Source organism: Microcaecilia unicolor, chromosome 12 (genome assembly GCF_901765095.1).
Source record: "Microcaecilia unicolor chromosome 12, aMicUni1.1, whole genome shotgun sequence".
NCBI lineage: Eukaryota > Metazoa > Chordata > Amphibia > Gymnophiona > Siphonopidae > Microcaecilia > Microcaecilia unicolor.
The window spans coordinates 6,984,439-6,998,360 of record NC_044042.1 but is presented as its reverse complement, the minus strand read 5'-3'; the positions used below and the strand labels follow the sequence as shown (position 1 = coordinate 6,998,360).

The window sequence follows — 13,922 nt, the reverse complement described above, 5'->3', positions numbered from 1 at the left end:
TGACAGTGTATATAAGTGAAAACATTCAAGCATTACTATGACAGTCTGACAGGGTGGGAGGATGGGGGTGAGTAGGAGGTATGCATGAAAGCTAATCAAGAAATGTATTAAGTTATGTCCAATAAAAAAGGTATCTTATTTTCTTTTCCATGTTTTATTTTGTTTGATTTCTATTGATAACCATAAAAGTGTTGAAAATGAAGGGAGGGTAACAAGGGAGTTGGGGGAAGGAGGAGGAGGAGGAGACTGCTACCTGCCAAATTGTTCTGCTTAAAAGGATCTGAAAGCTGTGACCACCTTTGCCAGACCATAAAGTGACGGGATCCTAGAAGTAGAGTAACGTTAAAAGTCCTGGCTTTTCCTCGAGTTGCAGCACTGATTTCCGCATAAAATGTAAACTGCTTTGGCTGTATCACACAGAGGGGCATAATCGAACGAAAACGTCTATCTCCATGGGCGTTTATCTCCGAGAACGGGTCCGTGAAGGGGCGGACCGAACCGTATTTTTGAAAAAAAAATAGACGTCCATGTTTTATTCGACAATTTGTGAGCTGGGTGTTTTTGCTTTTCAGCGATAATGGAAAATGAAAGCGCCTGGCTCAAAAATGAATAAATCCAAGGCATTTGTTCGTGGGAGGGGCCAGGATTCGTAGTGCACTGGTCCCCCTCACATGCCAGGACACCAACTGGGCACCCTAGGGGGCACTTTTACAAAAACAAAAAAACAGGTAAAAGAGCTCCCAGGTGTGTTGAGCCCCCCAAATCCCCCTCAAAACCCACTGCCCACAACACTACACCATTACTATAGCCCTAAGGGGTGAAGTGGGGCACCTACATGTGGTACAGTGGGTTTGGGGGGGTTGGACGACTAATAAACATTAAGCAGCACAATTGTAACAGGTAGGGGGGGATGGGCCTGGGTCCACCTGCCTGAAGTCCACTGCACCCCCTAACAACTGCTCCAGGGACCTGCATACTGCTGCCAGGGAGGTGGGTATGACATTTGATGGTGAAAATAAAAAGTTGTGAAACATCATTGTTTGTGGTGGGAGGGGGTTAGTGACCACTGGGGGAGTCAGGGGAGGTCATCCCCGATTCCCTCTGGTGGTAATCTGGTCATTTAGGGCACTTTTTGGGGCCTTATTCGTGAAAAAACAGGGTCCAGGAAAAGTGCCCTAAATTCTAGCTACAAACGCATACTTCTTTTCCATTATCGACGAACGGCGCCCATCTCTGTTCGGGTGATAACCACGCCCCAGTCCCGCCTTCACCACGCCTCCGACACGCCCCCATCAACTCTGTACGCTTCCGCGATGGAGTGCGGTTGAAAACGTCCAAGTTTGGCTTTCGATTATACCGTGTTATTCATTTTTGTGAGATAAATGTCCATCTCCCGATTTAGGTCGGAACTTGGGCGTTTTTCTCGTTCGATTATAAGCAGGACAGTATATGAAATCCATGACACTTTTTACCCTTTTTTTGTGGAGTGGAGGAGTAGTCTAGTGGTTAGAGCAGTGAGCCAAGGATCAGGTCAGTCTGATTCAAATCCCACTACAGCTCCTTAACCCTCTATTGCCTACTATACCTGAATATAACTTGCCTTGAACCACTAACGCAAAACGTGTGATGTACATCCAAAATCCCCTTCCCTTTCTCCCCTCTCCCCTAAGATAGCAGATGTGTGCCTATGCAAGTGGCTAAAATCCTCTGGATGAGGTATCGGGAAATGCTTTGCAGATGGACTCGGTGTGTTGGTGAATAGAGATCCTTCATTCGCTTCTCAAAGAAATATATAATCGTACTTGTGCTATAGGCCAGTCCCAGAGGATTGAAGAAGGGCAGATGTGGTCCCGTTCCACAAAAGCAGAAGAGGAAGCTGGGAAGTGCAGACCCGTTAGTCTGATGTCTGTGGTAAGTAAATGAATGGAAACGTTTCTAAAATGGAAAATAGTGAAGTTTCCGGAAACCAATGGCTTGCAGGACCCAAGGCAGCATGATTTTAATAGAGGCAGGGTCTTGTCAGACAAATCTGATTAACTTCTTTGACTGCGTGACCAGAGAAGTTGGATCAAGGGAGAGCACTAGATGTGGCATATCTCCCCTCAGCCGCCTTTTCTCCAAGCGGCTAGGGCTCTTCAGCTTGGAGAAAGGGCGGCTGAGGGGAGATATGATAGAGGTCTATAAAATAATGAGTGGAGTTGAACGGGTAGATGTGAAGCGTCTCTTCACACTTTCCAAAAATACCAGGACTAGGGGCCATGCGATGAAGCTACAATGTAGTAAATTTAAAACGAATCGGAGAAAAGTTTTCTTCACTCAACGTGTAATTAAACTCTGGAATTCGTTGCCAGAGAATGTGGTAAAGGCAGTTAGCTTAGCGGAGTTTAAAAAAGGTTTGGACGGCTTCCTAAAGGAAAAGTCCATAGACCGTTATTAAATGGACTTGGGGAAAAATCCACTATTTCTGGGATAAGCAGTATAAAATGTTTTGTACATTTTGGGGATCTTGCCGGGTATTTGTGAGCTGGATTGGCCACTGTTGGAAACAGGATGCTGGGCTCGATGGACCTTTGGTCTTTCCCAGTATGGCAATACTTATGGCATATTTAGATTTTAGTAAAGCCTTTGACACAGTTCTGTGTAGATAATTTATATAATGAGTGCCCTCGGTGTGGGCCCTGCAGTAACTTGACAGGGTTAAAAACTGGTTAAGTGGAAAGGAGACAGAGGGGGTCTTTTACTAGGGCGTGCTCACATTTTTAGAGCGCGCTAAAATTGGCGCTAAACGTTAAGAGACGCCCATAGGAATGCATTGGTAACATTTAGCGCAACCACAATTTTAGAGAATGGTGGTGAATAGAGTTCACTCTGAAGAAAAGGATGTTACCAATGGTGTGCCACAAGGTTTGGTTCTTTGACCGATTTTTTTTTTTTTTTTTTACATCTTTGTAAACTATACTGCGGAAGAACTGCCTAGTAAAGTTCATCTCTTTGTGAATGATAGCAAAATGTGCAAAAGGGTCTTTAAGGGGTGAAGTTCTGTTGTGCATGAAAGAGGAACAAAACTTGGGTGATCGTATATGATGATCTTAAGGTGGCCAAACGGGAAGAAAAGATGATGGTGAAAGCTAGAAGGATGGTTGGGTGCAAAGGGAGAGGAATGGCCAGTAGGAAAAAGGAGGTGATTATGCCCCTGTATAAGACTCTTACGAGACCTCATTTAGAATATTTTGTATAATTGTGGAGACTAGCTTCAAAAAGATATAAACAGAATGGAGTCGGGCCAGAGGGTGGCTACCAAAATAGTCAGTGCTGTTCCTCATAAAGCCTATAGGGACAGAGTTAAAGATCTGCATACTTTGGAAGAAAGGTGGGAGTGGGGAGCTATGATAGAGAATAACTCTGTGGCACAGGAGGCAAGTCTCTTTCAGTTTAAAGGAAGCTTTGGAATTAGGGGCCGTAGGTTGAAGAAGAAAGGGGAACAGGCTCAGAAGTAACCTGAGGAAATAAAGGGTGATGAATTCTCTTGGGTTTTCCAGTGGAGGTGGTAGAGATGAAGACGGTACCTGAACTCAAGCAAGCTTTGGACAAGCATGTAGGATCTGGAAGGGGGAGTAGATGGCATGGATGGGCAAACTGAATAGGCCACGTGGTCTTTATCGCTTTAATTTTTCTTTGTTTCTTGAAGTTAAGAGAAGGAAAAACACCCTGTAATATCACAGTTCCAGTATCACTTGATTTTAGCATCCACTAAATAAAACATTTTAACACATCTTTCTGTAACGTGTGTTGCTACCAGAGACAAAAGTAGACCAGCTGCTGTTTACAGTTAAAATTCAGGATCTCTTACAATGTGGATTTTACTCATAGCCTTTTTGGAAGATTCCAGTTAGGGACTATTCACATTCTACTAATATTAGGATGGAAAGTACCAGGTCTAATGTTTTACTCTGATATCAAAGAGCAATCCTGGATTGTAGGAGGGGGTCACTGCACTTTCATGACAGTTTGTCGGCAATACAACATAACTGGTGGAACCTGAGTTCAACGCACGGATGACCCAATTCAAGCCTGGAATTTCGGGATACAGCTGCATATGGCCAAATGTTTAAGTCTGTTTTGGGCTCTGGATAAATGTGGCAGATGGTTATTTCTGTTAAAGAAGCAATTCAGATTAGCCGACCAAATTGCTGGTGCGGTGGTCTTTTTTTGGTTTATATATCATGGAGCAGTTTTCCAATGCACTGGCGGCTCATTCAGAGGTGAATAAATTTCCCCTTCATAAGCAGCTCTGCAATAGCACCTCCTATGCAGAACCTCACTATCATTTATTTAGTTCACAGTTTTCCAACTAAATAGCACAAAGCACCCGTTAGAGAAAAACTAGAAGCGACATCCAAATGCACAGTAAGCTAGTGAAAGTCAGGCTGTGCTGCGTGTCAGATTATTGTTAGGTCAGTGGTTCTCTAACCGCCCCCTGGGACCCTCAGCCAGTTGAGGTTTCAGAATGTCCACAATGAATGTGCATGAGAGAAACTTGCAAGCAGGGGAAGCAGGGTATAATCCTGAATCCTGACTGGCTGAGAATCCCCCAGGTCAGGTTTGGGAATCATTGGCCTAGGTGATAACTGACGAGTCAGGGTAATGGAAGATATAAAGGAAAAGGTGAATTATGAGCATATTATTCATAACCAAAGAAATGGATTGTTGGATGCAGAAATATGGCAGTCTTGCCAGGATAACAGAGAACCCAGCGCACAAAAAATATTATTGAATCCAGTAACATGTTGGAGGACTTGAAGAGCAGGGGAAAATACGTTAGTGCTGTGTTCCTTGACCCTAGCCAGATGGGCAGGGTTGCCAAATGGAAAAAAAAACATTTTCCCAGCTCAACCCGTGCCCAAAAAGGAGCCCAAGCTGCTCAATGGGCTATCTGAGGAGCAAGGAGGGGGGGAAGAGCAAGGGTGTGGGGGGGCACCCATGCAAGTGCACTACCTCTGCTGCCTCCTCTGGGGTGGTCCACCAGCTCGCTCTCATCTTTTCTCGCTGCAGCTACTCCTTAGAGAATGCGCGCGGGCCTGCCTATATGTGCTATGTGACAGCAGCACAAGCAGGCTTAGCGTGACGTCACCCGTCACAACCTCTCCCATTGGACATCCAGAATGAGACTTGAAACTCATTTCAAGTCTCAGTTTGGATGTCCAATGGGAGAGGTTGTGACGGGTGACATCACGCTAAGCCTGCTTGTGCTGCTGTCACATAGCACATATAGGCAGGCCCACACGCATTCTCTAAGGAGTAGTGTAAGAAAGTAGCCCAAAAAACCTGCAACCCGTGACGAGTCAAAATTTCCCATCAATGCATTTAATAACTTGCCCAATTAGGCTGGAAAACTGCAGAGTTGGCAACCCTGCAGATGGATGTTCAGGATTTCCACAACGAATGTATAGGATGTAAATTTCTATACAATAGGTCTCCATTCACACAATTTTATCTCTCATCCACATTCATTCTAGAAATTCAGAACCGAAAGTGGTGAACTGGATAAGAAACTGGTTGACCGACAGATGGCAGGGGGGTGGTGGTAAATGGAATCCGCTCGGAGGAAAGGAAGGTGAGCAGTGGAGTTCCTCAAGGGTCGGTCCTGGGGCCTATTCTGTTTAATATATTTGTGGGAGATATTGCTGAAGGGTTGGAAGCAAAGGTGTGCCTTTTTGTGGATGACACTAAAATAGCCAGTAGAGTGGATACCCTGGAGGGAGTAGAAATGATGAGAAGGGATCTCTGAACTTTAGAAGAATGGTTGAGGTTCTGGCAGTTAAATTTAAGTCAAAACTCAAACCACCCGCTGTGTAAAAATATGGATACAGGAAAGAGCTATCACCCTATTTATCAAACGGCACAGTTCACTGTAGTGGAGAAAAAAAGCTTCAGTGACGCCACCCAGCCAGCCCAAGAATATCAGACTATAAGGCGTGGGCCTGGCGCAACATCATGTAGCCCAAAAAAACTCCACAGTAACTTAGTGTCATAGGGTTCAAATGATAGACAGAGTCGTATGTCCGTAGATCACAGGATATCTATGCATTCAATTCTTTACAATCTTATACTTCAATGTAACTGCCAATCACTTAATTTAACTCCAATCACAGAAGTGTTGCGCTGTCAATCAGTAGCGCCTATCATGACCCAAAGTTAAAATTTAATGCCAAGAAGTGTAGAGTGATGCACTTGGGGTGCAGAAACCCAAAAGAGAGATACTGGATAGGAGGAGAGATATTAGTAAGCTTGACTCAGGAGAGAGATCATGGGGTGTTGGTGTCTGAGGATGTAAAGGTAAACAAACAAGGTGACGGCCTTGGCCAGAAGGATGCTAGGCTGCATAGAGAGGGGCGTAACCAGCAGAAGAAAGGAGGTGTTGATGCCCCTGTACAAGTCGTTGGTGAGGCCCCACTTGAAGTATTGTGTTCAGTTTTGGAGGCCGTATCTTGCTAAAGATGTAAAAAGACTGGAAGCGGTGCAAAGAAAAGCTACAAAAATGGTATGGGATTTGTGTTGCAAACCGTACGAGGAGAGACTTGCCGACCTGAACATGTATACCTTGGAGGAAAGGAGAAACGGGTGACATGATACAGACATTCAAATATTTGAAAGGTATTAATCCGCAAATGAACCTTTTCCGGAGATGGGAAGGCGGTAGAAACAGAGGACATGAATTGAGGTTGAAGGGGGGCAGACTCAGGAGTAATGTCAGGAAGTATGTTTTCATGGAGAGGGTGGTGGATATGTGGAATGCCCTCCCGCGGGAGGTGGTGGAGATGAAAACGGTAATGGAATTCAAACATGCGTGGGGTAAACACAGAGGAATCCTGTTTAGAAGGAATGGTTCCATGGAATCTTAGCGGAGATTGGGTGGCGACGCCAGTAATTGGGAAACAAAATGGGAGCTGGGCAGACTTCTATGGTCTATGCCCAGATTGTGACTGAATAGATGGGGATGGGCTAGAGTGTAAATTTTAAGGGGCTTCAACGTTAGCTTCAGAACTTAGTACAAGAGCAGTACTGGGCAGACTTCTATGGTCTGTGCCCTGAGAAAGGCAAGGACAAATCAAACTCGGGTATACATATAATGTATCACATACCGTGTAAAATGAGTTTATGTTGTTGGGCAGACTGGATGGACCTTACAGGTCTTTATCTGCCGTCATTTACTATGTTACTATATGTTAAATTCTGAAAAACCAACTGGCTATCTGTGCCTCCAGGACAAGATTGGGAAGTGCTGCATTAGTGAAGCATCTGGAGCTGGCAGATCACCATCTATTAAGGGGTTGGCCAGGGCTTTTTGTAAAGTTACAGGGCATCATAGATCTTACTGCTGTAAGCTGTGTAAGGTGGAAGTTCTCCCCAGACAGGATTGCAGGAGACATGCATGTTTTCTTTGTATTGATTTGGCGCCATCCTGTGGATTAAACATCTGGCAAACTGTGTATAAACTAATGACCCTTAGTTCTGGATCTAGAGGATGTGATGGAAGAGTCTGACTTGGATTTAGTGGTAGTCACAGAGACATGGTTCACAAGAGAAGCAAGACTGGGGATGCAGTTATACTGAGTCAGGAAGGACAGGGTAGGAAGAAATGTAGGAGGGCTGTGTGCCATGCTAAAGATAATATTAAAGAAACAGAATTGCAGGAAAGGGGTAAGAAGGAGGAACTGTGAGTTAATACGGAAAAAGAGAATGGAACATCTGTATACACTGGTGTGACCTACAGGTCTCTTCCACAGACAGAAGTGGATTGAGATTTAATTGAAGTTATTCACAATATAGCTGTGAAAGGGGAAGGAGTACCAATTGGTGATTCCAATATGCCAGATGTTGATTGGAGCATCCCTGTTGAGAGATTGTGTAGAAGTAGGAAGATCTTAGATTCTCTGCAGGGAGAACTATTCTAGCAATTGGTAATGGCACCCACATGGGATGGGGCCATGTTGGACAGTGCTTATGAATAGGGAGAGTGTTTCTGATGCTATGATTGGTAATCATCTTGTAGATGGTGCGGTTCAATATTAAAGACACATTATGGAGAAAGTTTATTCAGAAGTAAAGGTGGTGGACTTCAAAAAGCTAACTTTTGCAACATGGGGAACACAGAGCATATTCAAAAGCATGGATTAATTAGACAAAGCCAACACGGATTTAGTGAAGGGAAATCTTGCCTCACCAATCTACTACATTTCTTTGAAGGGGTGAACCAACATGTGGAGAAAGGTGAGCTGGTCGTTATTGTGTATCTGGATTTTCAAAAAGCACTTGACAAAGTACCTCATGAAAGACCCTAGAGGAAATTGGAAAGTCATGGGGAAGGGAGATATGATAGAGGCATATAAAATAATGAGTGGAGTGGAATGAGTATGAATCACTTGTTTACTCTTTCAAAAATACTAGGACTAGGGGGCACACAATGAAGCTACAAAGTAGTAAATTTAAAACAAATCAGAGAAAATATTTTTTCACTCAACGTGTTATTAAACTCTGGAATTTGTTGCCAGAGAATGTGGTAAAGGCAGTTAGCTTAGCAGTGTTTTAAAAAGGTTTGCATAGCTTCCCAAAAGAAAAGTCCATAAGCCATTATTAAAATGGACTTGTGGAAAATCCACTGCTATAAGCAGCATAAAATGTATTGTACTGTTTTGGGATCTTGCCAGGTACTTGTGACCTGGATTGGTTACTGTTGGAAATAGGATGCTGGGCTTGATGGACCTTCGATCTGTCCCAGTATGGCAACACGTATTAGCTTGACGGTTAGCTTGACGGAGTTTAAAAAGGGGTTAGATAGATTCCTAAAGGACAAGTCCATAGACCGCTATTAAATGGACTTGGAAAAATTCCGCATTTTTAGGTATAACTTGTCTGGAATGTTTTTACGTTTGGGGAGCGTGCCAGGTGCCCTTGACCTGGATTGGCCACTGTCGGTGACAGGATGCTGGGCTAGATGGACCTTTGGTCTTTCCCAGTATGGCACTACTTATGTACTTATGTACTTATTGTTTTTGTGCTTGTGCTGGAGTTATTTTTAGATTGTTTTATTTCTTTTACAGATTTTAGTTTCGACATGTATCAAATGTTTCATTTGAGGTGTTGGTTTTTATATGAATCATTGGGCCCTCTTTACTATGCCGCTTGTGCTAAAGAGAGACACCCTTAGCATTAGCATGCACTAAAAAGTTAGTGCGCCTATAGCACAGATTAGTAAACAGGGTCCATTGTGATTTATGATTTTATATGATTTTAATTATATTACTAGCCTTTGAGCCCGTAAAAACGGGCTATTATAGGAAGGGGGGGTTGAAAGGCCCGCCTCCGCCGCCGAGTTCGCCGCTGCCCCTCCCCTTCCAAATTCGCGCCCCCCCCCCCCCCCCGAGCCGTCACCACCCACCTTCCACCTGGCCGGGCCCTCGCTCCGCTATTGAAACAGTGAGGGTCCGGGAACGCAGCACTGAGCTCTGCTGAGCTGCCGACGTCGGCCTTCGTTCTTCTTCTCTGCCTGTCCCGCCCTCGTGTGACGTAACGTCGTCGAGGGCGGGACAGAGGCAGAGAAGAAGAAGGAAGGGCGATGTCGGCAGCTCAGCAGAGCTCAGTGCTGCGTTCTCGGACCCTCGCTGTTTCAATAGTGTGGAGTGTGGGCCCGACCGGGTAGAAGGTGGGTGGCGGCGGCGGCGACTCGGGTGGGGGGAGCGTTAGACAGCGGTGTCCCTCCCTCAGAAATAAGCAGTACAGACCCTCTCTGTTCCGTCCCCGTCATCACGTATTGACGCGGGGGCGGGGCAGAGAAGGTCTGTACTGCGCATTTGCGAGTGAGTACGACACTCGCCTTTTATATATATTGATTTGTTTTTGTATTAGTTTTAATTTCTGACACAGCTTTTGGGCAAAATGTGGCCACGTTGGGTGATTATTTTAATAAACCTGCACAGCGCTTCATTATTGATGGTCTGCTTACTGCTATGCATAGTTGCGGGATCATCGCCTCTTGTGGTTGTTGCCAAATAATCCAGGTGTTGGTACTGAATTTGCTCCCCATCCTACTCCGTTCCCCTAATCAAAGCAGAGAAACTACATAGATGGTTATTTTAAAAAGTGCCAGTATAAACGTTATTGTAGATGCTGTTTCATTTTTAGGGAACCCAATCTGTGCACGGAATTCTCCAGTGCTGTTGGTCATTATAGTTTTTACTCGTTCCAAAAGTACAAAGACTAGGGGACACTCGAGGAAGTTGCATGGAAATAGGAGGAAATATTTTTTCACTCAACGAATAGTTAAGCTCTGGAACTCTTTACCAGAGAAAGTAGTAACTGTGGTTAGCGTATCTGGGATTAAAAAAAGGTTTGGACAAATTCCTGGAGGAAAAGTCCATAGGCTGCTATTGAGACAGACATGGGAAGCAACTGTTTGCCCTGGGATTTGTAGTATGGAGTGTTGCCATGATTTGGGTTTCTGCCGGGTACTTGTGACCCGGCTTGGACACTGTTTGGAAAACAGGATACTGGGCTAGATGGACCATTGGTCTGACCGACCCAATATGGCTACTCTTATGTTCATACAGGTACTGCAAAGTGGTTTATATTACTCTTAAAATTAACCAAGTAAATCATACACCAGAAAAGAGCTCCAGTTTCAGATAGGAAAGAGGAAAATTTGAGAAAGTGGCAATCATATTAAGATGACTAGCTCAGGAGAGAGGAAAAACACACTCATAACATTAATAACAATTTACAGGCTATAGATGCCTCATGCCAGATGGTATTCACACGACCAGTTAGTGGGTGTCTCCGAACACAGCCCTGAATAGATGGGTCTTCAGGGCCACTTTAAATTTAGGAAAAGGTAACTGAAATAAAAAAAAATCTAAATAAAAAAAAGACATAACAGTGGTTGACAGTGAATTCCATTAGGATGGAGCAGTGCAGGAAAGCTGATTGTTTCATAGATTCCAGTCTTGCAGCAGAAGGTAAAAGGAATATGAAGATGGCAAGTGTTCAGTGACCTAAGGAGTCTAGGTGAAGCATATCAAATTATTGTAGAACACAGATAGGAAGGTATTCCAGTGGAGAGGGGGATTTTGTGAGTGTCAACATTTTTTTCTGGATACGAAGATTCATTGGGAGACAGCGTTTCTGAATAAAAAGGGGAGTTATATGGTCATATTTTCGAGCTTGGACAAATGTTCTGAGACTGAAGTTTGCAAAGAAGTGAAATTCCAGAGTATATCACATTGCAATAATCTAGACTTGACAAAAGAGTGGTGTTAAAAACGTCATTTGAGCAGGTGGTCATAGACGCAGTGTGTCTGGTTATCTTTTAGACATCTTCATTTCACTCCCCTTCCCTCAGGAATCAGTGTTATTTTCTCCCCTCCCACCCTGGAACCATGCTGTCTTAATTTCTGTTTATTCTTTATTTCCTGTGACACTTTAAATATTTTAAACCACATGGTGGTATGTGGTATATCAAGACACACATAAAACTAGCAAAGGATAAGCTTCTCTCAGTAGATTAAGCCACACTGAGCCCGCAAAGAGGTGGGAAAATGTGGGATACAAATGCAATAAATAAATAAATAAATAAATTATTATTATTTGTATAGCGCTATCAGACGCACGCAGCACTGAACACCTGATACAAAGAGACAGTCCCTGCTCAAAAGAGCTTACAATCTGTAATACAGACAGACAAGACAGTAATGGGTGAGAAGGGAGGAAGGGACAAGGGGAGGGCAATTGAGTAGTGGCTAGGACCTAAAAAGCAGCAGTGAAAAAAGGTGGGTTTTCAGCATAGATTTGAAAACAGGTAGAGATGGAGCTAGACGTACAGGCTCAGGAAGTCTATTCCAGGCATAAGGTGCCGCGAGAGAAAAGGAGCGAAGCCTGGAGTTAGCAGTGGAGGAGAAGGGGGACAACAAGAGAGATTTGTCCAGAGAGCGAGTTCACGGGGAGGAATGTAGGGAGAGATGAGTGGAGAGGTAATGGGGGGCTGCAGAGTGGATGCATTTAAAGGTCAGTACGAGAAGTTTAAACTGAATGCGGAAGCGGACAGGGAGCCAGTGAAGTGACTTGAGGAGCGGGCTAGTGTGTGTATAACGATTCTGGCGGAAAACAAGTCCTGCCGCAGAATTTTGGACAGATTGGAGAGGAGAGAGATGGCTGAGCGGAAGACCAGTGAGAAGTAAATTGCAATAGTCCAAGCGAGAGGCGACAAGGGTGTGGATAAGGGTTCTGGCAGCGTATTCAGAAAGGAAGGGGCGAATTTTGCTAATGTTGTAGATAAAGAAGCGACAGGTTTTGGCGATCTGTTGAATATGGGCAGAGAAGGAGAGAGAGGAATCAAAGATGACTCCAAGGTTACGAGCCGAGGAGACAGCAAGGATGTGAGTGCCACTAACAGATAGAGAAAGGGGGAAGAGGGGAGGTGGGCTTAGGGGGAAAAATGAGAGGTTCAGTTTTGGTCATGTTGAGCTTTAGATGGCGTTGAGACATCCAAGCAGCAATGTCAGACAAGATTCTCAGGGTCTGAAGGCAAAGAACTATTCCTGAAGTTGTAGACTCCATATCTGAACACTCTCACCACCCGGGTGCGATCAGCCTTTTTAAATAAAATTAATCCTAATAATAAATAAATTAATACTCTCGATCTATGATGTTGGTCAGTTTTGTTGCTATTAACAATTTATATAAATCCTTAGGCTTAATTAATAAGATAATCTGCTTAAAACCATTTATCAGATTAATTTCCTGTATCGGTGAACTTTTATTCAGGATATTTGGGGAAAAGACCAGATCACCAGACCAGTTGCTTTTTTTCTTCATTTGTGGTGGACCCTCTGTTTTTGAAAGCTAAAACATTCTTAAGCTAGACTTGCCATGTACGTTTGACTCCCATAACTAACATATTAAACACGTGGAGGGGCATTTTCGAAAGGGATAGCCAAATTTCGATTTGGACATCCTTGCAAAACGTCCCGCCTTCGCTACGCCTTCAACACACCCTCTTGAACTTTGGCCGTCCCTGCAATGGAATGCAGTTGAGAACGTCCAAAATCGGCTTTCGATTATACCGATTTGGACGTTTCTGTGAGAAGGACTTCCATCTTTCGAAAATAAGCTCCATAGTATATCAAGCATGGCACAAAGACACAGAACATTAACGCGGCACTTCCAGTTTTCATGCCTGCTTCTTTAGGGTGAATGAAACTGCGCAGCTGCTTATTGGGCAGACACTGGCCACACAGGAGAAGGATGCATTGACTACGGTAACAAAACAGTGCAATCGGATGCTTTTTTGTGGAGTATAAATCTGCTGGGGGGAGGGGGGATGAAGGGTATATGGACTCTATACAGGAAAAGCTGTGTTAAGAACAGGTAACCAGGATCATTCTGAGGTGGTTATGGTGCTATCTTCTCTTGAAGGGTGACGTGGCTGGTCTGATGGAAGCATGACTACACATTCCTTCATTAGTAAGGAAGGAATTACCGTGACATGAGTGCAGAAGTGTAATCAAATACCTGCATGTTTTCAGGTAAGTACCTCTGTACTTAGAAATGTCCTAAGAGCCCAGGTTTGTGCCTGCAGTTTTGGCTGTGCAGGGGGCACTGACTCAAAACTCTCACCTGGATGTTAACTTATGACTTAATTAGGGACAGGGCCATAGCAATTTATAGCTTATCTAAAGACTTTCTATACCCCCATTCCTAGACAGGTCAAAGCAGTGTACAGACTAAAAACTTGGAAAAGGAAAGGAACAAAGACAAAAGGGCATTCATTTAAGAGATAGGCAAATTAAAAACATAAAGTGAAACATAAAACGTGCTCAGAAGGAGGAAAACCAATTATCTCTGAACAACAGACCACTGTGCAGCCAGTG

At 44.0% G+C, this 13,922-nt stretch overlaps 1 long non-coding RNA gene across 1 annotated transcript in view; it reads left to right on the top strand.

The window, feature by feature from the left end:
• Positions 1–13,632, top strand: part of LOC115482169 — a 40,256-nt gene extending 26,624 nt beyond the window's left edge. Inside the window, exon 3 of the long non-coding RNA XR_003944037.1 lies at positions 13,468–13,632. This is a non-coding gene — a long non-coding RNA (uncharacterized LOC115482169). The remainder of the gene's footprint in view (positions 1–13,467) is intronic.
• The last annotated feature ends 290 nt before the right edge of the window (positions 13,633–13,922 follow it).